We start from the raw sequence: 25,498 nt of genomic DNA on the forward strand, positions 1-25,498 counted from the left end.
TGTTTCCTGTGGGTATAAAAGGGAGTAGAGATTTTTCTTTTATTTTTTTTAAACATTAAACCACTTGAGAATCTCTCTCGATTTCTAGGGAGCCCTGCTATTAGAGAACTTGAGAAGCTTGCTTTAATCAAGCTTAAAAGCTATGAAGTATAGAATCACATTTTATGGCTTTAGAAGCTAAACCAACATGTAGCCAATTAGGTGACATCACTTCTACAAAAGGAGCAGAACATCTTTGTTTAATCAAAACAAACAAACAAGATGAAATACTATGTTCTCAGAAAAACACACATTTCAAATTAAAATCTGGAGAGGGATGGACGTGGCAGTGATAAAAACTAATAGACATCAAATCTGAAAGATGACTGGAATACAGGGGTGGTCAGATGTGTGGACCCATTTCTAAATGCTACCAACCCAGATGAATTCATGTGTATCTGCTTGTGTTGTGCATCTATTTAATCAGTTTCCCTGTCTGTGATTTACTTAATTAAGTCTTCAATGCAATCTTTTCAACACCTTTTAGAATGTCTGAACACACATAAAATGAGTCTGAACAGCAGGTGGGTGACCAGTTTACTTACTAATTATTATTATTACTCCTAGTTATTTGCCTAGAGACCCCAACTGAGATGGGGACCCATTGTGCTTAGTTTTGTAAAAACATATAGTAAGATATAGTCCCAATGCCAAAGTGATTTCAGTCTGTATAAAACAAAGAATGAGAAGTGAAATTTGCCCACGTCACACACAGGGCCGGCTCCAACTTTTTTGCCACCCCAAGCAAAAAAAAAGAGTGCCGCCCTCCATAGCGCCGCCATAACACACACCCTCAGCACCACCGCCACCGCCCCCCCCGAGGAGCGCCGCACCACCGAACCCCCCCGCCGAACCCCCCCAGTCCCCCGCGGAGCGCCGAACACCCCCTCCGCGGAGCACTGCGCTGCCCAACCCGCCACGGAGCGCCGAACGCCCCCCCCGCGGAGCGCCGCGCCGCCAAACACCCCACCCCCCCACGGAGCGCCGAACACCCCCCCCCCCGTGGAGCGCTGCGCCGCCGAACCCCCCACCCCTGCCGCGGAGCGCCGAACACCCCCCCCCGCGGAGCACCGCTGAACCCCCCAACGCCCCGCGGAGCGCCGAACACCCCCCCGTGGAGCGCTGCGCCACCGAACCCCCACACTGAACCCCTCAGCCCCCCGCCGAGTGCCACGCTGCCGAATCCCCCCACTGAGCGCCGCCGAACTCCCCAGCCCCGCGCGGAGCGCTGCGCAGCCGAACACCCCCCCCCCCCACGGAGCACCACGCTGCTGAACCCCCCCCCACCACACACACCTCCCGCCGAGCGCTGCGCCGCCAAACACCCCCACCACCGAGCTGCGCTGCCGAACATCCCCCCCCCCCGCGGAGCGCCCCGCCGCGCCACCCCCCCCCTGCAGAGCGCCGCTGCCGAATCCCCCCCCAGCGCTCCCAGCGCCCAGCTCCCAAAACAAAAACAACCCACCCCACCCCCAGCGCCACCCGACTGAACCTTGTCTTAATGCACAAATACTGCACCCAATAGGGACTGTCAGTGCCTTTGGGGCAAATATATAACGAAAGTCAGTGTGGTGACTCATTTCCTGTGTCGGGGGGGCGGTGGCGGTGGTGCTGAGGGTGTGTGTTATGGCGGCGCTATGTCAGTCTTGCCCACTAAAGCCCTCTCTGCACTCTTGATATCACTGAGTTGGGGACCCTCTTACAACAGGACTCTCTCATGACTTGATAACAATACAGTTAGAAGTTGTAGTGTGGACTAGTCCTAACCATGTGTCCAAAATCAGGCTAAAGTCCCAATTATCCAGGATATTAACTCAGATTTTCCAAAGGTAAGGTTGGATCCTAACTGCACTACAACTTAACAGTGTTTGCAAATAAATATGGTCAAATAAAATGTGAAGAAAAAAAATTCATGAATTTTTCAAAAAACTTCAAAAAAAATTAAATGACATTTTGAAAATGGAAAAATTTGGCTAGTTGTTTGGGAAGTCTAAATTTTTTTAATTATTTTTTTTAGATTTTTGTAAAATTGAAAGTCAATTCTTTTTGAGGAAAACTTTCACTGAAAGTGTAAATTCAGGATATTTCAGCTCAAGTTGTAAAAGTCAGGGGCCAATCCTGCTGTAACCTTGTTCTCTGACTGATAATTGTTGTGTAGAAAGATCCTAAATAGCTGTTTTTAGATACATAGTATCTAGCATACACTAGCACTGGTTACTCTTTCCTTTTCCCTAATATCATAGAGTCCCAAGTCACAATCTCTCACCCTCATAGGTATAAATTCTGTGGATATGCCTCTAAGGTAACAGCCTCTTAGGTCAATGTTTATCCCAGACAAGTTTTTTGCTGAAGGGTTTAATGATAATGTTGGTTGTGTAATTTTTGTGATACTGATAAGTTTATGGAGGGGATGGTATGATGGAATAGCCTAATTTTGGCAATTAATTGATCTTTGACTATTAGACGTAAATATGCCCAATGGCCTGTGATGGGATGTTAGATGGGGTGGGATCTGAGTTACAACGGAGAATTCTTTCCTGGGTGCTGGCTGGTGAGTCTTGCCCACATGCTCAGGGTTTAGCTGATCGCCATATTTGGGGTCAGGAAGGAATTTTCCTCCAGGGCAGCTTGGCAGAGGACTTGGGGGGGTTTCACCTTCCTCTGCAGTGTGGGGCACTTACTGGAGGATTCTCTGCACCTTGAAGTCTTTAAACCACGATTTGAGGACTTCAATAGCTCAGACAAGGGTTAGGGGTTTGATACAGGAGTGGGTGGGTGAGATTCTGTGGCCTGCGTTGTGCAGGAGGTCAGACTAGACAATCATAATGGCCCCTTCTGACCTTAAAGTCTATGATTCTATGATTAAAAATCCACCGCTAGCCCATGCCAGCTGACTTGGGCTTGCGGGGCTCAGTCTGCGAGGCTGTTTAATTACAGTTTAGATGTCCAGGCTGTGGCTGGAGCCTGGACTCAAGGACCATGCAAGTTGGAAGGGTCCAAAGCTTGGGCTGCAGCCGAGCCAGAACATCCACACCACAGTTAAATAGCTCTGGAGGCTGAGCTCTGTGAGCCCACTGTGATGGGTTGGATCACAGAAACCCCCTTGGGAACTGCCAACTGATGTGCCAAGACTACTTCTGCCCCTGCTTTCCTGCCCTGGCAGCTTGGGACTTCAGTGCCCTGCCTGGTTTGAGCCAGACTCACTAGCCTGCTGCAAACATATCCCCTAACAGCTGTAGGCTTAATTGAAAGCAGCTTAAGAAGTGTTCCTGTCTTTAACACTCAGATGCCCAACTCCCAATGGGGTCCAAACCCCAACTAAATACGTTTTACCCTGTATCAAACTTATACAGGGTAAACTCATAAATTGTTCGCCTTCTATAACACTGATAGAGAGATATGCGCAGGTGTTTGCCCCACGGTATTAATACATACTCTGGGTTAATTAAATAAATTAAAAGTGATTTTATTAAATACAGAAAGTAGGATTTAAGTGGTTCCAAGTAATAGCAGACAGAACAAGTGAATTACCAAGCAAAATAAAATACAACACGCAAGTCTATGTCTAATACAGTAAGAAAACTGAATACAGATAAAATCTCACCCTCAGAGATGTTTCAATAAGTTTCTTTCACAGACTAGATGCCTTCCTAGGCTTGGCACAATCCTTTCCCCTGGTACAGCCCTTGTTCCAGCTCAGGTGATAGCTAGGGGATTTCTCATGATGGCCACCCCTCTTTGTTCTGTTCCACCCACTTATATATCTTTTGCATAAGGCAGGAATCCTTTGTCCCTCTCTGGGTTCCCACCCCTCCTTCTCAATGGAAAAGCACCAGGTTAAAGATGGATTCCAGTTCAGGTGACATGATCACGTCACTGTAAGACTTCATTACCCACTTGCCAGCACACACTTATACAAGAAGACTTACAAGTAAAACAGAGCCATCTACAGTCAATTGTCCTGGTTGATGGGAGCCATCAAGATTCCAAACCACCATTAATGGCCCACACTTTGCATAATTACAATAGTCCCTCAGAGTTATATTTCATATTTCTAGTTTCAGATACAAGAGTGATACATTTATAAAACCAGGATGACCACACTCAGTAGATTATAAGCTTTGTAATGATACCTTACAAGAGACCTTTTGCATGAAGCATATTTTAGTTACATTATGTTCACACTCATCAGCATACTTTCATAAAATCATATGGAGTGCAACATCACACCCATGTCTGCTGGCATGGGCTAGCCATGGGTGTCTAATTGCAATGTAGACATACCCTAAATTGGCTGAAACAAAGCTGGACAGAAATGACCTACGGACAAGCAGAGTTTACTAACCAAAAGGAATGTCTTTTGACCTGTGGGTCACTCTGACAAATCGATTGTTAACTGTTGGGGAAGGCCTAGCCCTTGAGGATTGCTGGATAATCACTGTTTAGTTTGTTTGTTTGTTTTTAAATACAGAGAATTCCATTTATTTAAACTGTGTTGACTAATTCCTGTATGAGATGAAACAGAATTAAATCTGATGGTGTTATGGGAAGTAGTGGACTCAATGACATACTTTAAGCCCAGTGAACTGTACTATTCGCTGATCTGACAACAAACATTATTTTGCAAAGGCTGCAGTTTAATCCAAAAGTTACTGTTTGCAAGTTTGCCAGAGGAGTTATTTATAGTGTTTCAATTCATTTGAAATGCGTAAGACTTGGACAATATCACTATGCATGTGTGCAGGTGGAGAACCCATTTATGTGCATCTACATCACCACCTCACCCGTATGGATTTCATTTTATAGATTTATCAGAGCCAGCCCTACTGAATAAAATACAATAATTTATTTAAAGGCTTTTTATTCCCATAAACCAAGAGAAGCATAACTGCTTAATGGCTTCAGTTCTTAGTTCTGGCTTAATGGCCATTCCAATCAATGGAATGAAAGTTGTAACTGGAGAAGATTATAGGGAGAAATGGAACATGAAAATAACAATGAGTAGCACTGAGAAGGAAAAAATGGGTGCTCTTATCCACCTATTGAGATGTTTTCTATAGTGCCCATCATCTTAGTGTCTAAGATTTGCCATTTAGCTTTCATATGGAGGCCAGAAAAACAGACTTCTAATTAAATTGTGGCAAATTTATAATAGATAAAGGAAATAATTTATTTCAACCCAACTTCTAATTAAGGTGTGGAACTCACTGTAGTAGAACATAGAGACAAAAATTGTAGCTTCATAAGGTATAAAAATGTATTAGACACGTTTATATGACAACAAATAGCACATACAGTTACTAACTGGATAAAATGTTATAAGGGCTATTAATTCTTATAATTCAGGGCACAAGGTACTCTAACCAGATAAAATATTTTACAGTAATGGTCCGAAACACTGCAGTAACATTACTGTAAGTATTGCTCAATAAGAATCATCTTTTGCTGGGGCAGGAAGCAGTTTCCTCACATTGTTTAGTAATGCATAATTATTATGGGAATGTCACACTTCCCCTAAAGAAGCTAGGATTGGCCACTGCAGGAGGACAGACTATCTGACTTTCTAGATGGTAAATATGGATGGTTTCATTTTTTTCAAATGATGCTTATATATGCTCAACATTATTTACCAAAATTATTTATTTTACAATGGCCTTTTTCATGTTTTTGCAGAAAATTGTCAACATCATCAATTTTTGTTTATTCCACAATATTTTCCACAATATTGTGTGCCCCTTTTATTCAATCCATCAATCTATCAATTTTATCAAAATCAGACATTTTTATCGGGTGAAACCCAGGCTCTCAGGAACAGCAAAGTGTCAGGTCAAATTTAGTTAAAAATGGAAAATTGGTTTGTTTCGAACCCTATGAAATGGAAAAAACTTCAGCACTCCCTGAGAAGTCATATAATCATTTTTAAACTAACTCTACTTATATATGGGATTTTATTTTTTAATGCTACTTCTAAAGCTTAGCAAAAGAATAGAATTACAAATGTCTCTATTACTCTTGTGTTCTGGCAATTTCTAGCATATCCAGCTCTATTGAAGGAGTAGATTTGATGTTTCCAAAGCCACTGGGGCCAGATCCTAAACTGGTATAAATTAGGGCAGCTTCAAAACTGCACTGACTCACTAGATTTTTTATTTGAATGGTCGTGCTATTAAAATAGGTGCTTAAACTCATGTGCTATCCTGCAGCTACTAATACGTTGGGCTCTATTAATGAAAGTTTCATATGTAAAACAAAGGTAATTAATCTAGTTTAATTTGCATCAGACAGGTATTAATTCGAGTACTGTGATTTGGGTATTGCATTTTTAAAAGGGAGAAAAATTGATAGAGTTCAGAGGAATGCGAAATAAACTTTGCATTTCTGTAAGAAGTGCTGAGAATCAGTGGGAACTCAGCACCACTCTCAGGATCAGGTCCAAATGGTTTGGAAAATTATGAACTATTAAAAGAACTGAGCACGATCAAAAGAAAATTGAAGGAAATGCTGCACCAGAATGGGAGTCAGGAGCTGGATTTTAGCCTTGGCTCTGCTGTGGAATCCTTCCTCTCCATGTAGTTCAGTTTATTCATCTATAAAACTTGGATAGCAGTTCTTTCCCTCCTTTGTAAAGCACTTGAAAATCGACAGTATAAATCAGTGGTGGGCAACCTGCGGCTTGCGGGTCGAACGCAGCCCATCAGGGTAATCTGCTGGCAGGCCATGAGACAGTTTGTTTACATTAACCGTCCGCAGGCACGGCCGCCCGCAGCTCCCAGTGGCTGCGGTTCACCATTCCTGGCCAATGGGAGCTGTAGGAATTGGTGCAGGCCGCAGGGACGTGCTGGCCGCCGCTTCCCGCACAGAGCTGCGTGTAATTCAGTGGTTGATATGAACATCTCATTTGGTTGTAATCCTTGTGGGTTGTAACCTACCTAGTTTTACTTATGTCCAAAACCTCAAATTCTCCATATTTTCAGCGTCCAACAGGCCTGTGAAACTTAGCAAACTTTCAGTGACCCTGGCCTGAATTCCAAGTTTCAACAAAGTATTTTGCACAGCTCTACAAGTAAATGAAAAGACAAGTTAGATAAAGCAGATGAAGACCAATTATTCTCATTAGTCCCTGAGGATAAACCAAAAAGTGATGGGGTTGAGCTACAATTGGGAAAACTTAGGTTAAATGTTAGAAAAAAACTTGATAAACTTTGAGAACAGTTAGGCACTGTAACATGCTGCCAAAAGAGGTTTGTGGAATCACCGTCATTTCAGCTATTCAAGGTTAGGCCACCCATCTATTTAGGAGTGGTTTTGGAATAATGCAAGGGGATGGACTACATGACCCACCAGCAGTCCTGTCCAGCCTAAATGAGTCTATGATTTATGGGGATAATAAAAAGTCAATGGAGAAACCTCCTGGAAAAAAAAAAATCAGCACTTAAAATGTGCTATTTTGAGTCTGGCTCTTGAAATCTTTTTTCTTTACCTGACTAGTCTTAACTATCATATAAAATAAAAGGCACCAAAACCTATTCAAGTTTAGAAATGGGCCTAAACCAAAATTCTATCTTAAAAACCAATAACTTTGAGGGAGAAAGTAAAAACCTAAATATGGATCTAAGATTTGCCGCAGGTCTTTTTCGCTCTAAAAGTATAAAACCTGGATTCCAGCATCTAGCCAGCACTCAACTGGGGGCGGGGACTTTTTGGAAATCCAGATCTGAATTTTGTGGCTCAGATCCATCCTTATATTTGATGGGGAAATTGGCTAATCTTTCCTTTCTCCTTCCCTGACCCACAAGGAGGAATATATACTCCTCTCCTTGCATGAAGGCCTTGCTGTGGCAGTGTTCTCTAGCCAAGGGTAAAAGTTAAACCCATTCTGAAGCCCTATACAATCATTCACCAAAGAAAGCAGGGTAGCTGAATGAAACACTCCCTGCTCTTTGCAGACTACAAGAGATAAATTAGAAAGACAGCTCCTTAATTCTCCTTAGGCTTCAAAATCCAGTTCAGTATTTACCTGAGATTGTCACAGCCGAGAAGTGTTAATATACTAAGTGCAATTTTATTAGGCAAGAAGAACACTCCTTCGGTCTATAAATTCTATTGGAATAAGATAGGAAATAACCCAGACAGTCAGTAAAATCCTACTGATATCACCTCTCTGGCTTTCATATACATTAGGGGTATGATTTGGCAATCAACTGATTTTTGTCCCCTCCTACAGGAAGTATGATCTGTCTGCTCTCTCCAACAACAGAGTCTGAGGGAAAGTTTGATTTTGAAATAATATTTGTAATTTCTTTGAAGAACATTAAAGTTAATTTGTTAACTCTAAGTACAAAATGATAGGGACACATTACTACCCCTTTTATACCTATCTAGCTGAATGGACCTAAATGAATGTAACAGGAATAGTATGAAGTATCAGGGCTAGCCATATTAGTCTGTATCCACTAAAACAACAAGGAGTCCAGTGGCACCTTAAAGGCTAACAGATTTATTTGGGTATAAGCTTTCATGGGTAAAAAACCTCACTTCTAGGAATAGTATGGTCACTCTATGGTCTTTTCATTCCTTCTCAAAGTCCCTACATTCAGACCTATGTCTTTGATTTTGTTACACACAGCTGATATGGATAGTGCAGATCAAGCCTATTTACCATCAAAATTTTAAACAGGACTGTTTTATGTTGTTCCAATAACATAGTTCTCAATATAGAAGCAATCATTGTCTTTATACAACGTTCTAAAGCTTAAGTAAAGAATAGAATCACCAGCTGCAGCTGTTTCATTTAAACCATTCTGAAACTTGTCCTCCTGAAAAAGTTATGATTTGAAAGACCTTTTAAGCCTCTGCACCAATATTTCAAAGTAACAGTTTATTCAATTAAAAAGGAACATTTAAAAACAGACAATATTTTTGAAGTATCTTAGCAACAGGTGATTGAATCCTTGCCCAGAACTATGAGACAAGTTTTGCCAAATGGGCTGCATTCTAGCAATATCTTTCTTATAGCAAATGGAATAAATCTAATATTGTTTTGGACAAGTTACACTAGATTACATCAGAATGTGAAATTCTTTGTGTTTTTCAACAATAGATGACGCACCCATGAAAGAAGTGAGAAAAAGAGTAAATTAATTGGTCCTGTCCAGCTGTAGCAGTTAAAAACTGACTGGTGGCAAGTTCACATTCTTGGCCCAGAGACCCCCCACAGGGTCATTCTGTGGGGAAAGAGGAAATGAGAAGGAGCTCATGAAGGCCCTGGCAATGCACTTTTGCCACTGTCTTGTGGTGTCAAGCCGTCTACACAAAATGACTTGAATGAGGAAATACAGTGCAACATCAACATAAAACAGGCTGGGTCATGTAATGTCAGACTGTGAGGAATGCCTCTTGATGTTTTTTTCTACAGTGGAGGATTTGTAGCCTAAATCCTAAGGTGTCCTAAATCCTAAGGTATGGTCCCACATGATACATGTTTAACCTACAAAACTTGCCTCTAAATTCTGTGCACAGGCTCAAATTTCCTACGTATTGGTCTGCTAAATCAATTTACAGCCCAAAAATGACCCCATGCAGGAGATTCATCAAATATCATCAAATGGAGATGTTGCCTGGAAAAATGTGGGAGCCGTCAAGACAAACCCAAAATATTAGATGCTACTCACCTGTTAGTGACTACTGCTCAGAGTATCATTAACATATCAGCGAAAAACTGTACATCAGTGTGGCAAAAGGGAAACATTTCTGTAGCTGTCTAAGCATAAAGCATCTTCAGGTGGAAGGAATCAGGTTTTTCAGAGACTACAGGAGGCCTGGAAATGTTTGTACATTTCTTTGTGCAGTAGGCAACAGATGGCAAAAAAATATTGGAAAGCTTTTTTTAAATCGAAACTGAAATGAAATTTCAAATTTAATTTTTTTTTTTAAATCTAAACCAGCACTATACTTGGTCAAAAATCAGGAAAACAAATCCATGTGATTTCCATGATTTTTTCTTTTATTAAATTTCACCATTTGAAATTTTGTCTCTCTCTTTTTTTTTTTTTTTTTTGGACAAGCTATACTGGCGACACTTAAAATGTATTCCACTATACAGCAGACTGCATTGTACTTTCAGGATCCTCATGTAGTTCAGAGCTTCCATACACAAATTTCAGCCTATATGGTACTATCCCTCCAGTTCCCAGACTGGGCAGAAGGATCCTCCAACCCAGCCGCCTGATATACATAGGGGGTCAGGGATGTGCTTATGGAAACATACGAGAGGAATGGGAGGGACAAGGATGCATGAACACAGTAACCCTATGAAACCCATCAAAAGTCTGCAGAAGAGGAAAATAAAGTCTTAAGCCCTATCTTCATTTCCAGAGGGAACCTCCGATGCCATGAACACCTACCCCAAACAAAGTTCTTAGGACAGTGGCCAACAAGGAAAACTCTGACCTTGTGTCTCTATTTGAGGGGAAAGGGCACCAGGACTGGTGTGAAGACACAGGGCTACCATTTTGTAGATGTGCCCCCAACAATTTACTGTGTTTCCTTGAAGAACGGCTCCATGCCCTGGGGACCCCTGTTATAGAGGGAACCCTGGTGTGGATAGCACTGTCAGAAGAGAGAGTAAAACGTTATGTTATCTTTTCTAAGAGATTTCTGCTGGAGTGGAGTGAGGACAATGTGCATCCACCACTTCTGCCCAATCATCGTCCTTCCACGCAACCAGTCCTTGTGCTCCCCCATGCACATTCCCAGATGTATTTAACAAGGTATTTAGTAAAGGGGGGAAAGGTGCTGTGGAGGTGGCAGAGTACTTCTTCCTTGTGGAAGGGGTGAGATCCACATGTATGTGGTCACTATGCATGGATCTAAGGGACAAGATTTCATCCCCTCTCTTCTGTCTTATAAGCTTGCTCATCACTCTGATATCTGCCACTAGCCAGAAATTAATAATGCAGGGCCTGATCAAAAGCCCACTGAAGTCAATGGAAAGACTCCCATTGACTTAAATTTTCATTTCCTTCCATTGAGGCTGTGTGGTATAATAAATAGAGCATTGCACTACACTAGAACTCAGGAAACCTGAGTTCTATTCTTGGCTCTGACCTGATGAGTGACCCTGGGGGAAATCATTGCACCTTAGTTTCCTCTTTAACATGATACTTATTACCTCTGTAACATGGCATGACCTCTATGAATTAAAAGAACCAGGTATTATTATTCCAGGACTTTGGATCAGGACCATGGCTAAATTCCTTTATATAATCCAATCTGCAATAGAACTTGTGAGAAAGTCCCAAATATAATATACCTCAAATTAGCTGACAAGTTTCAACTGAACAAAGAATTTAGTTTTTCACTTGGAAAGGAAAGTTGGGGATATGTATGGAATTACACAGGGCACAGTGCTGCCTGGATTTTTTAATATCTACGTGTGTGTAATGTTACATATTTGTTATGCTGCTTAAAAAGAGTACGTGCTGGTTAAAGCAAGTTAATATTTGGAACAAAGAGGTAACACTATACACTTAAAAATTAAAACAATGGTATATGGCCATTGCCTGCCAGATTCCTGTCATCCTTCTTTTATTCAGCCTTTTAATTATACAATATCTCTAATGGGATATTTTCAAACTTTTAATGTTAAAAACAAGTTATAAACAATATTCATACCAGCTGTATCATTTGGGAGGCAAGTGAACTAAACATATAAGCAAAATCTTTAAAGAATGGATATAGCTGAATTACTATGTGCAAACTAAGCTTAGTCTTCTTCCCTCCCTCCACTTGCTAGCCAAAGTTCATATTCACTGAGTTCCATCATTTTCAGAGGTGAACAAAGAAACATTTACTGGATAGTGGACCGTCTAAGAAAGGTAAGTGTTTCCCACTTAACACGTGTAAGCTTTATCCCTGTTGTATCATGGTGACTGGTAAATTATTCTCCCCCCTCACTTACAGCACAATGTGTTATGCCTTATGCCTTTAAATGTACAGCAAGAAGTGTTAATGTGTTAAGTCACACTTCCTTGGAACACCTCACTGGGTTCATAACCATATCCTGCTTCACAAGTTAGTAGGAAAAGGACGGAGAGATTGAGCCAACACAGTGCCAGGCTGGTGGAACAGAATAGAGAAGAAGGTGATGGTGAGCGAAAGCAGATTCTGATTAGAATCTTACAGTGAATTACAAAAATAAACCTGTCCATTGTACAGGCAATTACCCCAGGAATGACTGTGGCCCCATATACTTACTTAAAGCCAGTTAGGAATCTTAGTTAGGAATCTTAGAAAGTTTTAGTAGGTCATCTGGGGGCCTCCCACTCTCTGCAGACTTTGGTCCCTTCACAGTCATTTAACTAATCATTGGAAACATTATGAGGCTCATCAGATCCTAACAAGCCTAAATAAGGTTGGGCAACAACCTGATTGGCCTAAATAAGTTATTAAATAAAGCTGGTTAAAAAATAAGGGGAGGGGAGGGGGGGGGAAATCACATTTTTTTCAAAATTGGAAATTTTAAAATTAAATATATTGACCATTTCTACAGTTGGTCAAGTAAATATCAGAAGTTTTTTGTTTAAATTTCACTTTCAAATTTTGAAATTTCACTGAAATTTTGAAATTTGAAAAGTTGACTAGCTCTGCAATCCTCTCTAGGTTTCTTGTAGAGTTATGATTAAATTTACATTTCCTGTCTTTTTAAGAGGATTTTTCTTTTCTTTTTTATTTTATCATTTACTTCGGATTTTTATCTTTAAAATTAGTGATGTTTTCTCTCAACCTTAACAGTTCTTTGGCTAGGTTATACTCTGTGTCAGCTCACTAATCCAATCATTTCTCAAACTGGTATTCTGCATTTCAGTTACTACTGTAGTTGTAACCACTCCAGAGGTTAGACCACTATTAACACATCACGACCAAGCTCCAGTTACTCTTCTGGCTCTCAGTTCAGTGCTGCTGCCAATTTAAAATTTTGGTCTTAATCTTCAGAACAATTAATGGATCAAATCTCAGTTACGTTAGAGACTGCATCTCCAGATATCAAGACTATGCTCCTCTAAAACAATTCAGATCACAAAGCCCAGAATAAAGTGCCTGAGAGTTAGAGATGAAGCATTCTCAGTCAAAAGGATCTGACTCTAGAATGAACTCCCAGAGGAAATATGATGAATCTAGAGCCTGGCCACCTTTAGGAAATGCTACAAAACCTTCCTCTTTGATAAAGTTTTCCCACCATAACCATGTTAAACATTATCAGGACAGACTCTTAAAATCCACAGCAGGCTTCTGTCAGGCCTAAATATTCCTTCGCTCCCAACACCGCTTATGTTAAAATGCACAGTAAACGAGCTGGCACATATGATCTGTTTTCTGAATGCATGCAGACTGGTTTGTTGAATGTTACTTTAACAATATCCTTTAAGAAACAGATACTGGCCTTACTTTCAAAATTCTGATTTTGCCCTTTATACTCCTGCCCTGCACCACCATATCTGAGTACTTTCTATGTTAAAAAATGGCAATAGAGAAGTCCCTGGTGGTTTTCAGAGTGCCTTTCTGCTTTTCTCATATTGAGCTATAGCAATCTCTGCTTTTTAGGAGGTGGTGTTGTGAATCTCAGTCCAACAAGCCACAAATATACTAAGATGTGCAAGACAGCTGGAATGGACCAGGAGATTTGGCCCACGGGCTCTAGACAGATTACTGACGATATCTCAGGATTATGTGGACCTGAATATTCCACTCTCTTGAAACTCCACTCAGGTCCCATCATATGTGTGATGCTTCTGCCAGGTGTTGTTGGCAGCAAAAGGGGCCAGGTTCAACTACCTAGAGGTTCCTTATAACAACTAACAAAAACCACCAGCTCAAGCCACCACCCAGAAACCTGGAAATATTAAATACCCCTCTGGGTGACTTTAATGGGCAATACTTCCCCACACACAAGCACAGAGTCTGGGATAACTTTATTAAGGGGGTGGGGAAGGAGAACACAGAATAAATTTGGGAATACCAATAATAAAAAAACAATAGCTATTAAGCAAGATTCACCACCCCAAGGATGTCCTGGCCATAGTCTTAAACTCAGTGCTCCACTCATAGTTATGAGCATCCAGCAATGTAATTTGTTCCTGTGAAAACTACTTCTCCTTCTCTACAGTATCCCCACTCACTGTTTGTTATCCAGGGTTAGCAGAGTCCAGACTTCAGGCAGGTCTGCCCCTAGCCCCTAAGGGAAGTACTCTGGGAGGGGGGGGTCGGGTCTATCTTTAGTGATTACAGCATTATTGTTTGCTGGATAGGGGTGCTCCTTATCTATGCTCCTTATCTATGCTGCTTCTCTCTTCAGGTTCAGTGAAAGCCATCTCTCTCCTGCCTTGGGATGCACAGCCATCTGTCTGCTGCCTCAATGCTATCTCTGCACTGAAAGTCACCTCTTTGCAAAACCAACTCCTTTGTGAAAGTGTTCATAAAGGAATGAAAAGCACATCAGACCCAGAGCAGAGTCCTCATCACCTGGAATACGCTCCCATTGCAAAGTGGGTACAATTTCCCCCTCTCTCTAGCCTGTTGGTGAAAGACTAAGTGTTTAGCCAGAATGAGCCATCACGCAGGCACATTTGGTGTAGTTCTCTTGTCCTTATATTTCCAATGCGGATAATAATGTTTTATTACTCCCAAACAACAACAGAATTTTAACCAAAATGCCCCAAAGTGTCACATAACAGAAATGCAAATGAGGACTGGCCAATTCAGTTCTCCTTGCTCACCAACAGATGCTGGAAGAGAACTTCCTCCCCTACAGAGCCCCTGTTCAGCTCCCTATTCTAGGGCTTCAGGCCCCAGGACTTATGTATATATGTCTACACCAGGGGTAGGCAACCTATGGCACGCGTGCCAAAGGCGGCACACAAGCTGATTTTCGGTGGCACTCACACTGTCCAGGTCGTGGCCACCGAGCCGGGGGGCTCTGCATTTTAATTTAATTTTAAATGAAGCTTCTTAAAATATTTTAAAAACGTTATTTAATTTACATACAACAATAGTTTACTTATATATTAGACTTATAGAAAGAGACCTTCTAAAAATGTTAAAATGTATTACTGGTACGCAAAATCTTAAATTAGAGTGAATAAATGAAGACTCGGCACACCACTTCTGAAAGGTTGCCGACCCCTGGTCTACACTATGCACCAGTGTTGGTGGTGTGCAATGTATGCTGCTGGAGTTCGGTAAATAAAAGCTACACAGGGCATGTACTCAGGTACAAGCCCACACCCTTCAGGTGTGTCTTTACTCATCTAAGCTCTATCTCACCAGCTACACTACTATTTATACTCCCATTTATACTCATGGAGGTATGCTGATACACACACTACACACCACTGAAAGAAGCATGCAGTGTAGCTGTACCCTTAGAGTCAACGTGAATTTCTCTGAGTTAGCACTACATTACATCCGAAGAAGTGGGTTGTAGCCCACGAAAACTTATGCTCTAATAAATTTGTTAGTCTCTAAGGTGCCACAAGTACTCCTGTTATTTTTGACACTACATTACTGCATCCCCTTCATTGATCATATCTGATATGAATTTATGTTAAAAAAGAGTTATATATATAAATTTCAATTTCTACTGCTTTCTGGTTCTAATGCTTGCCAGGTAGCATTCTGGGGAAAACTGATTCAATCAAACTCTGGAAATTTTAGGAAAGTCTTTAATTTTGTGACATTGTTATTCTTAGTATTTAAGATTAATATTGTAATAGCACCTAAAGGCCACAACCGTTGTGCAAGATACTATAAATAAATACAGTAAATAAAAGCCACTGTTCAATTGTACCAATTTTATTCAGACAGTGTTATAGTTCAATAGATGCAGTGACTTAAAATTTGTTCAGTTGAATAGAAAGTCAATAAATCAAAAGACTGTGGGAGAAATCCTGGCCTCATTTAAGTCAATGGCAAAACTCCCATTGATTTAAGTTGGGCCAGATTTCAACCTATGATTTGGAGGGCTAGTCGAAAATTGTCCATTGAATGTGCAATAAGAGTCATATTTGTGACACAAGTAGGTATGTTTATATTGGTTTAATCTTGTCATTTGTTCTAGAGATCACATATTAATGGCCATTTTGGTGCATTAAACTCAGTGCTTCAGTTTCCCCTTCTGTAAAACGAGGGTGAGGTTCCTAACCTGCCTTTGAGCAGCACTTTTAATTTACATGTGAAAAGATACAAGTGATGAGTGTTTAATACAAGTTAAATATATTAACCATTAACCATGAATATCAGAGTGACATGATATGAACCATCTGGATGAGACTCAAGGACCACAAATTAAAGCCAATTTCTGCTTCATCCAAACTGAGAGCAAGAAAACATTCTTATGTGAAAAGATATTAGGAGCCTTTATTAATAGATGGCCAAGAGTGTAGGTTTCTTTAAAAATAATAATTAATTCTATTTTTAAATAAAAGGAAAAAGTAGAAAAACTTTCCCCTCCAACAGTGGCAATGGAACAGTCTGTTGGAAGTTCCATTTCATGCAGTGACATTTCTTTTCCAATGTGAAATATCAGAATGTTCAGCCAGTCAGGCAGTCCAATTGGCCAAATAGTTTTAGTTGCTTTATAAAGAAGAATGGACACATTTTCAGTACTGGGCATGTAGGCAGAGTCAATTTCAGAAAATAGCACTGGCCAGTAATAAAGAATGAATTGAAATTTGCTGGAAATTGCAAAAGCTGAAGTCCCTAATCCCTAATCATCCTATCCCAGATTAACCCTGGCCCTAGCACATTGTTCACAGGTTGAAGTGAGGACTCAATTCCCCCCCCCCTTGCATATATTGTACAAATGCTAGAAAATATCACTCCCTGCACTTTGAAATTCTCTCTCTGAATGCTCTGGGGGTATATATCTCCCAAAATGGAGCAGGGAGATGCAATTAAGAGGCAGGATCATACCCTTCTTCCATACAGGTCCTCAGAGAAGAGCAGGTACACTAGAGAGAGCAGGTGCATTACATTGTACGAGAGTACATCCTGTTCAGGTTTCCTGTGTAGAGAGCTAGATGAGGGCTGGTGGCCTCCTGTAGCAAGCAGCTCTTCACCACTCCCTACATAGGGCAGGAAGTGCCTAAATTGTGCAATCTAACGCCTTATGGGGAACAAAGCTCTGTTTCAAAGAGGAATCATTAAAATGGAAGTTTTAGGCCAACATTTTCAGTGGCCTGATTTTGAGAGGTGTTGAGCACCCACATCTTCCATTGAGTCCAGTCAGATTTGCATAGTGTCTACCATCTCTGAAAATCAGGCCGCTTCTCTTGTGCCTTAATGCAAGTTCCCAAGTTTGAAAATGTTGGCTTTACACTTAATGAACTAATATTTACAGTATCTGGGATGGCACAGGAGAGAAGAGACATCCTGATTCTTGAGAGACATCCATCTTGCTGGCACTCTGAAAGGCATTAGCTGGCTGAAACATAGAATTTTCTAATATGTAAGGTCTTCATCTTGAAATATCAAAAATTAGAGCCTACCTAGCAATGCTCTTCAGTGGTTAATTTACCTAGGAATCCTAAACTTTTATCCTTTTTTTGGAGGGGTGGGGGTCTCTTTATTTTCCACTGTGAGCCAAATAAAGTTTGCTTTTCCAGACAACATGAATAAGAAGGTTCTGGAGTTGGGAATTCAACACTGGAGTCCTTTTGAGAGAAGGATGAGCTCAGGCTTCAAAGAAGGCTGCATGAGCAGCAAGGCACTCAGTGGTGAGCAAGCTAAAAGGCAGCTGGATGGCATCAGTGTGGACACTAGGATAGCTGAACAACTGGGATGATGTTAGGTTTGGTGATGATCTTTAGGAGCATGGGGAAATGGTTACTGCTTACTGGTTTTAAGCAATCTAGAAGTGACTTCCTTTCCTTTTGTGTTTTATAGCTTTGAGAAACATGAACACCAGGAGTGAAATCCTGATCTCTGAGTTTTGCCATTGACTACAATGGGTCCAGGGTTTCACCCTAGGTGTGTAACCCATGAAGAAGGAGACACATCTAAGAACATTTTCTTAGTTCACTTCCAATGTCTTTCTTCCATTTTATTCACCTAGAGGCTTCTATTATAAAGCTGAGAAGACCAGTCTTGAGGCCAGAAGATCATGAACAGTTGTTTTAAAATAATTCAGCATATGTTAAGATTAAGTGGTAATAAATGCAGGAAAGGAGTTGCTAGTCAGAAGAACCTAAAACAAAGTAGTAAATCAATAGTAATTTCTAGTTCATGCGACCATTCATAATATCTGCTTTGTAACACAGAATAGTACTTCTCATTTTGGTCCCAATCCTGGAATGAGATCCATATGGTGGTGGATCCTGCCTCAATAAGGCTCTGAATACAAGAAAATGGAGGGATCTGACTGCATAATCAAATCTTATATATCGTTTTATATGTTCAATATTATGTTCAAACATCAACTAACTAATAATACTCATGTCTGAAGTTAATATAATTAGAGATGGTCCTAAAACAGAACTTTGAAAATATGCTTTCTGAATTTTTGGAGGGTGGAAGGGAGTAGAAGGTTGAAATCCAACTTTGAGGTTTTTTGTCTTGCAGAAACAAAGAGCCAGAAAGGTTAATGTGATCTGTCCAAGATTATACATCATGTCAGTGGCAATGCTAGGATTAGCATTTAAGAGTTCCTAGCTCCTAGATGTGTGGTCTAAACCACTTGACAAGCTGCCTTTGTGGTCCACAACAGAAAAATTGTCATATAGTTTTCTAAAATAAAAAGAGCTAAATAAGAAATTAATTTTGATATCTATTCAGTTTGCAACACACAAGGTACATTCAATTTAATGATTTAATTAAATGAACAAACTAGGATTTAAACTGAAAGCATCTTATTTACAAAGCCACCGATTTTAAAATTTTAAAGTGAAAGGTAAAAAGCTTCCTAATGCTTTGTAAAATTAAGACATATTCACAAAGTAGCTTCGACTATGAAGCAACTGAATAATGTATGTAGTAAACCACAGTGATTACCAAGTGTATTAAATGTCAGTGATACCTACTTTGTTCTTCTCACTTTGGACTTCACAGACTGATAAGAAAGGAAAAGCGTTATAACCCAGAAGTAAAACTGTTGCGTGATTATAACCCTGACAACCTCATTCTAATGAGCTTCCCTGCAGATAGAGAGAAAGAAAGAGCTTTGATCTCTCAGAGTGAGGGATTTGAATGAACCACTTTTTTAAGGAAAGGAATCTGATTAGGGCTGCTCTCTTAGTAATCAAAGTCACAAGCTACCATTTGAGGCATTTGTGAAATTCAGATAAGATTAATTGCTTGTTTGATAAGTCACTGCTACCAATAGGAGCTAATTTTATCTGGAATATTACCAACAGAAGTATCACAATGGCAAAGAAAGAATTGCCTTGTTCGTTGTTATTGTATGTTTACCATGCAAGCAGAATTTCTTTTAGGAAGATTTAAACAATTTTAAAATGATCTGATGAATTAGCCCAGTGTCATCTCTGGTGAAACCCCCTTGAAATCAACACAGGTACTCCTGGGATGAATCTAGCTCTTCTGTCTGTTTATTATTATTTATTTATTAATGATAATGTGTTCAAAGCTGTAGAACATATGCGGGGGGGGGGAAGAGCATTCTCTGCCTCAAGTAGCTTATGCTGTATTAGAAACAAAGGGCCAAAGTTAGCCCTTGTGCCAATCATATCAAGTTTAGCAGAACTGCCTCACTTACAGGAAGCTTACATTTATCTGGACAGTGTCTCTAACATTGTTAGGGTGACCAGATGTCCCGATTTTATAGGGACAGTCCCAATTTTGGGGTCTTTTTCTTATATAGGTTCCTATTACCCCCCCCCCCCCCAGCCCTTGTCCCGATTTTTCACACTTGCTGTCTAGTCACCCTAAACACTGTGCATAAATACATATGAAACAGACATACTCACACTGTCCATACTTGATACATAGGCTGAAGGCTAAACTTTCCTTTGGTCAGTTATTTTTTATTTTGCCTATCTTCTTTTCATGCGTTCATCCAGCTAGAAAGTGGTTGAATGGGTTCTCCTGACTCACTGAGGCAGGTGGTTCATTACCTCACCCAGATATAAGGGAAGTGGAAGTAGCTGTTGCTCTAGATAAAGAGCATGTGGGGTGTGGGTTAACAGTTAAGAGAGAGGAACCTCAAAAGGCAGTCAAGCATGGTGAGAAGGACTGATTCAGTTGTATGGGTGCCCCAATCTTGGTAGAAGCCTCTAGGTGTAATATAAAGAGTTAATACTTATCAGCCCCAATAAGCATATGCCATTTTTTTCTGATTAAGAGGAGGTTTTTTTTTTTTTTTTTTAATTTTGGCACCCTTGAAAAATTGAGATGAAAATTTACAAGCCCAGAGTAAGGACAGAACTGAGCCTATAGGAATCGTTTCAGATAAAATAACAAATAAAGACGAACCTTTAGTCACAGATGATTGCAAGCTTCAAGAATTAATACCTCCCTGCAGGATAAAGTTAGTTTATCCCGTGATACAATCTATTTGGCAAAATTATCCACATTATAATAAGGGTGATCTGTTGTACAGGCTCAGTTTACAACTGAGAGACACAAAAGAGCTCAGAAATCTCTCTCTCTCTCTCAATGCTACTATAAAACACCTACATTAATTTCAGTCAGATTTGGAAGAAAGGGAAGGGGGAAAAGATCAAATAGCTCATTTTAAAGCTTGTCACTCTTATTTGCCCTGAGCCAGAAGCAACTGATAACAGACTATTATCTGCTTAGAGAAAAGGAGGAGGGAAATAGCTTATGTTTTGTTGTTCATTTTAAATGAATTACCCCCACCAAAATGTAGCCTTGAAAATTTAATTAAACAGCTGCCTAAATACTGATATTTAAGGATGTTACACATCCCTTGTCAGCTTACTAAACAAATGGTACAATAAAGGTGTGGATTGTTTTGCTTGATTGAAGAATGAGTTTTTCCACCACTTAGTCCTCAAACCATCTGGATATGTTTGGGGAATGTGGGATGGTAGCTACTCCAGCTCTTATCTACTGATAAGATTTTCAGTATCAAACATATGCAAAAAAAAAAAAAAAAAGGCAAATATTTTACTCCCTCAGACTTGTACAGCCTTCAAATCTTCCTGTAGAAGGACATCCATCACTCATATATAAATAAATTAAACTCAAGGGGGCAAATTATAATTTAATTCAGTGATCCAAGATTTCAACTCACATTCAAAATGTGTGAAAGAGCATCAGAGGAAAGACTTCTGCATGTTTTAGTTAGAGGCCAAGATTTTTCACTGATGATTTTTGGGTGCCTCCAATTTTAAATGCCCAACTTGAAATATCTTAAAGGGGCTTGATGTCAGAGGTTAGGTGCTCAGGACTTTCTGAAAAATCAGGGTCCTTCAAGTTGTTCCAGATGTGTTACCCAAAAATCACTAGCCACTTGTGAAAATCTTCGCTTTCAAAGCCCTTTATAACCCCTGCCTAAATCCTTCCATTACACCCTCAGTCAACAGTGCCAGCTCTCAATGCTCCAGTCATTCAATTCTCCCACTACTTTTTTTATTCATATTCCCCCATATTGGAATGCCACCCCCCTCCACGACAGTTCCCCAATCCAGCACCCTCCCTTCATTCAAGTTCCTCTTAAAATTAATTTCCTCTGACGGCCCTAAAGAAGTAAACTATAATCTAAAACCCAAACACACACACTAGCTGTCCCACCTCTACATTATGTGTGTTCTTTCCTTAATGAATGGAGACCAGAGTGGAAGAAGCAAATGAATGGAGTCCTGCCTCCTGTAGAAGCAATTGGAAACAAGGACGAAGAGTCAGACATGTATGAGGAGCCAGGTCTCTGTAAACCATTAGTAAATTCTCCATGGATTATCAGTGGGTCATAGACCTAAGTGACTTACGCAAGGCCACACAGCAAATCAATGACAGAGACAGGATTAAAATAATTTATGCATCCCCGGCTCTTAGCCCTGAACTCAGTGCAAAATAGGTTTACAAATTATTCATAAAACTGATCTTTAAAAACAATAATAAAATAAACTCACCAAATTAGACATGCTGACAAATGAGAGTTCAAAAAGAAGTAACGATGTCTGAGGGATCATCATAACTCAACTGCTACTCATCAACAATGACCTTTTATGGTTGTTTTTGCATTTTAATTTGCCTTTGATAGTCCATGAGCTGCAATTATTCACTTGCAGTCCTGTACTGTGTATATTTCAGTAATTTATTAGTCTCAAAGATGTACAAAAGGAACCTGACATTTGATTTGTTCCTACTAAATTTTAGGATAATTCCACTCATTCACTCCCTTACTGCTACTTCCTATTCTTACTCTTTAGCTCAAAAGTCTCTCCTTCTCATGTGAACTCCAGCCAGACAGATATGAGCTTGATTATCCCATTGAAAGGATATGTTTTTCAATGGTACTTTTAGTGTATGCCTTATAGGTGTAAAATAGTCACTAATATTTGTATCAAAGTCTAGGACTATACTGTCATTTTGAAACTCCATGGTCTTCATCACAATAATTCTAAAATCTAAGATTTTACCACTAGAGCTGGTCAAAAAATTTCACGCAGAAAGTTTTCCTGCAGAAAAATACAGTTTCATCAGAAATGCATATTCCAATCAAAACATTGTTTTCCTGTGGGAAATTCCTAAATGAAAAATGTCATTTAGAATAAACATTTCAAACAAAGTTAAAAAGCATTTGACTTCAAATGTGATTCTGAGAAAACAAAATTAATTGATATTTTAATTGAAATATTGATCTGAAACAAAAAAAATAATTTAGGTTTGCTTTAAAATATAGTTTCATTTTGGTTTTTAGTATTAAAACAAAGATTTTCATTCCAAATTTCTTCCAGGAAAAAACAACAACCATTTTTTTGACTAATTACCTATTAGAAAGACAGATTTAAAAAAAAAAAAAAAAAAAAGTAGAAGTCTTTGTAACAGTTGCCCACAGTAATGGCTCAGCACCTGGATAAAACCATTGTATGTCTCACTTTCTGTCCAGTTTACAAAAATCTAAATATATATTTAATAAAAAAACAAACAAAAAGTGAGAACTCTGTTATTCTCCGACATCAGCAACAGAAAAAAAAAACAGATTTACAGATTTTACTTGAAATTGGAATCCAATATTTACCTTCCTACTAGTGTAATAGAGTTTGATTTTTTCCCTTCAATATGATTCATCATAGCAGTATGCCTTTTACGTTTTTACCTTGGTTCCAATTCGTGATGTTTTGTGAACAGATCGTTGTTTTCTCAACTGCCTTTCTAATTTTGAAACAATTTGATGAAATTTGGGATGAATTTTCCTCTCTGAAATATGGGACATGTCATTAGTTGTGACTGGTCAGATAGGTCAATGGTATTTTGTCTGTTTCCTGGCTGGAGAGGCATAACTCCTATTCTAATTTTCATGAGCATTCTCAATTAAAAAAAAAATTAAAACTGCTTCCTGGAAACATTTGCATTAGTAGAGTCTAATCCCATTCATGACTATGGAAAGTCAACGCAAACTAAGCTTTGAATTTGGCCTAAATAATTTAATTTACAAATGTGAACAAATATGTGTGGACATTTTTTCCAATACTTGCTCTGCTGTAGAATGTAAAAGGAAGATTGTACAGGAAAGGAAAGAGACCTTACGCCATCAACAAGCACCAAAGTCTCTTGATTTGCTCCCAACTAGAGATACCATGTTTTAAAATGTGTCCTTCAGGAGAGGCTTTTTTCATTATGAAAACATATCTGTGTTGGCATAGGTCACATATCCTCCATCTACTTTCAGATCTCATCTGAAAATATTCTTTTTCCTTGCTTATGTATCACAGAGTGAGATCAAACCTAGGACCTCTGTAGCTTAGTGTATGAGCCTCTACTTCATGACCTAAAAAGCTACATGGCTCTTAGCCAAGCCTGTTGCAGGCTCATCAATCTCTAGGTGGCCTAGGTGCCACTACAGTGGGAAAGAGCACCACGCCCAGCAGACATGGGTTACACTTACACATCTTAATCATGGCAGGAGGGGTCGATTTTATTTTATTTCTGTATCTGAATCTGTGAAGAATTGGTGCTTCAATCTAGGGGGAGAGGGTGTGACCAACATGCCCTTCCCATATTGCTAAATTGGAAGGGATCCCAGGGATGTCCTGGTATGGAGAAGGTTGAGATAGAGAACCACTGCTGTAAAGCATTTTGGAATATGTATTTTAGGTAAGGCCCTGATCCTGGAAACATTTATGCACATGCTTAACTTTAAATACATGAGTGGTTCTATTGAATTTAATGGGGGATTAAATTTAAGCAGATGCATAAATGTTCACAGGAACGAGGTATAAATTGCTATACAAAATTAGGTCCCAATCCTGCCAATAGTGTCCATCCACAAGCTCTCACTTACAGAATCAGGACCTAAAACTGTAATGAACTGCATCCTGATCTACCACAATGAATCAGTCTCAAAGATATTCCATCATGGGTTTAATGCCCTGCAAATCATGGGAGATGACTCTGTAAAAATCAGAAGTGTCATTTGAAATAAGAAATGAGCGACACAGCCCTTTCAGAGATCACCACACCTGCACAGCTACAGTATAAAATGCTTCAATGGTTAATCATATTACTAGCACTTACACACCTGTAGCTCTTTAGATTTCCAGAGCAATGGATAAACACAAACAAATTCAGAGGGAAACATAATGGTGTTGTAATGATTGCATGCAAGTTGGTCAGAAAATGGAAGTAGTCCTCTTACACCCATTTTCTGACAATTCATACTCACCATGTAACTTGGATCACCATTTATGGCACACCAGAAAATTGACCAGAGGCTTCCATTAGAGTTGAACCAGGTCTGAATGTGGCCCTTTATTAAAGTCAAGTCAAATATAGTGCATCAAACATTCAGCTTTGCTTCAGAACTCCCATATCCCCTATTCCCAGACAAGGAGCATATAACCTGGAGTAGATTTGGCTAGATCAGCTCTGCAGTATTGGGTAAGTTTCATTTAAGGAACTGCCTTTATTTGTAGAGTTGAGGTCCTTTTAGGTAATATGAATGTTACCTTAATTTGCATGTTTGGGGCTCAGATGTCTTTGGTTTTGTAGTGGAACCACTCAGTGCAACAACAACAAAAACTCTATTCACAGGACTGCAGGCGGGGAACTTTCTGCTTTATTTAACTGCATCTCAACAGAATGGGGGTATGGAGGGAACCTCACAATTTACACAGGAAGTAAGGGATGGATGAGCATGGCTCATAGACTCAAAAACTTTATGGCCAGAAGGAACCATCAGGATCATCTAGTCTGACCTTCTGCATGTTACAAGCCACAGAACCTTGCCCACCCACTCCTGTAATAGACCCCTAACCTCTGGCTG

This window comes from Emys orbicularis, chromosome 3 (genome assembly GCF_028017835.1).
Source record: "Emys orbicularis isolate rEmyOrb1 chromosome 3, rEmyOrb1.hap1, whole genome shotgun sequence".
Taxonomy (NCBI): Eukaryota; Metazoa; Chordata; order Testudines; family Emydidae; genus Emys; species Emys orbicularis.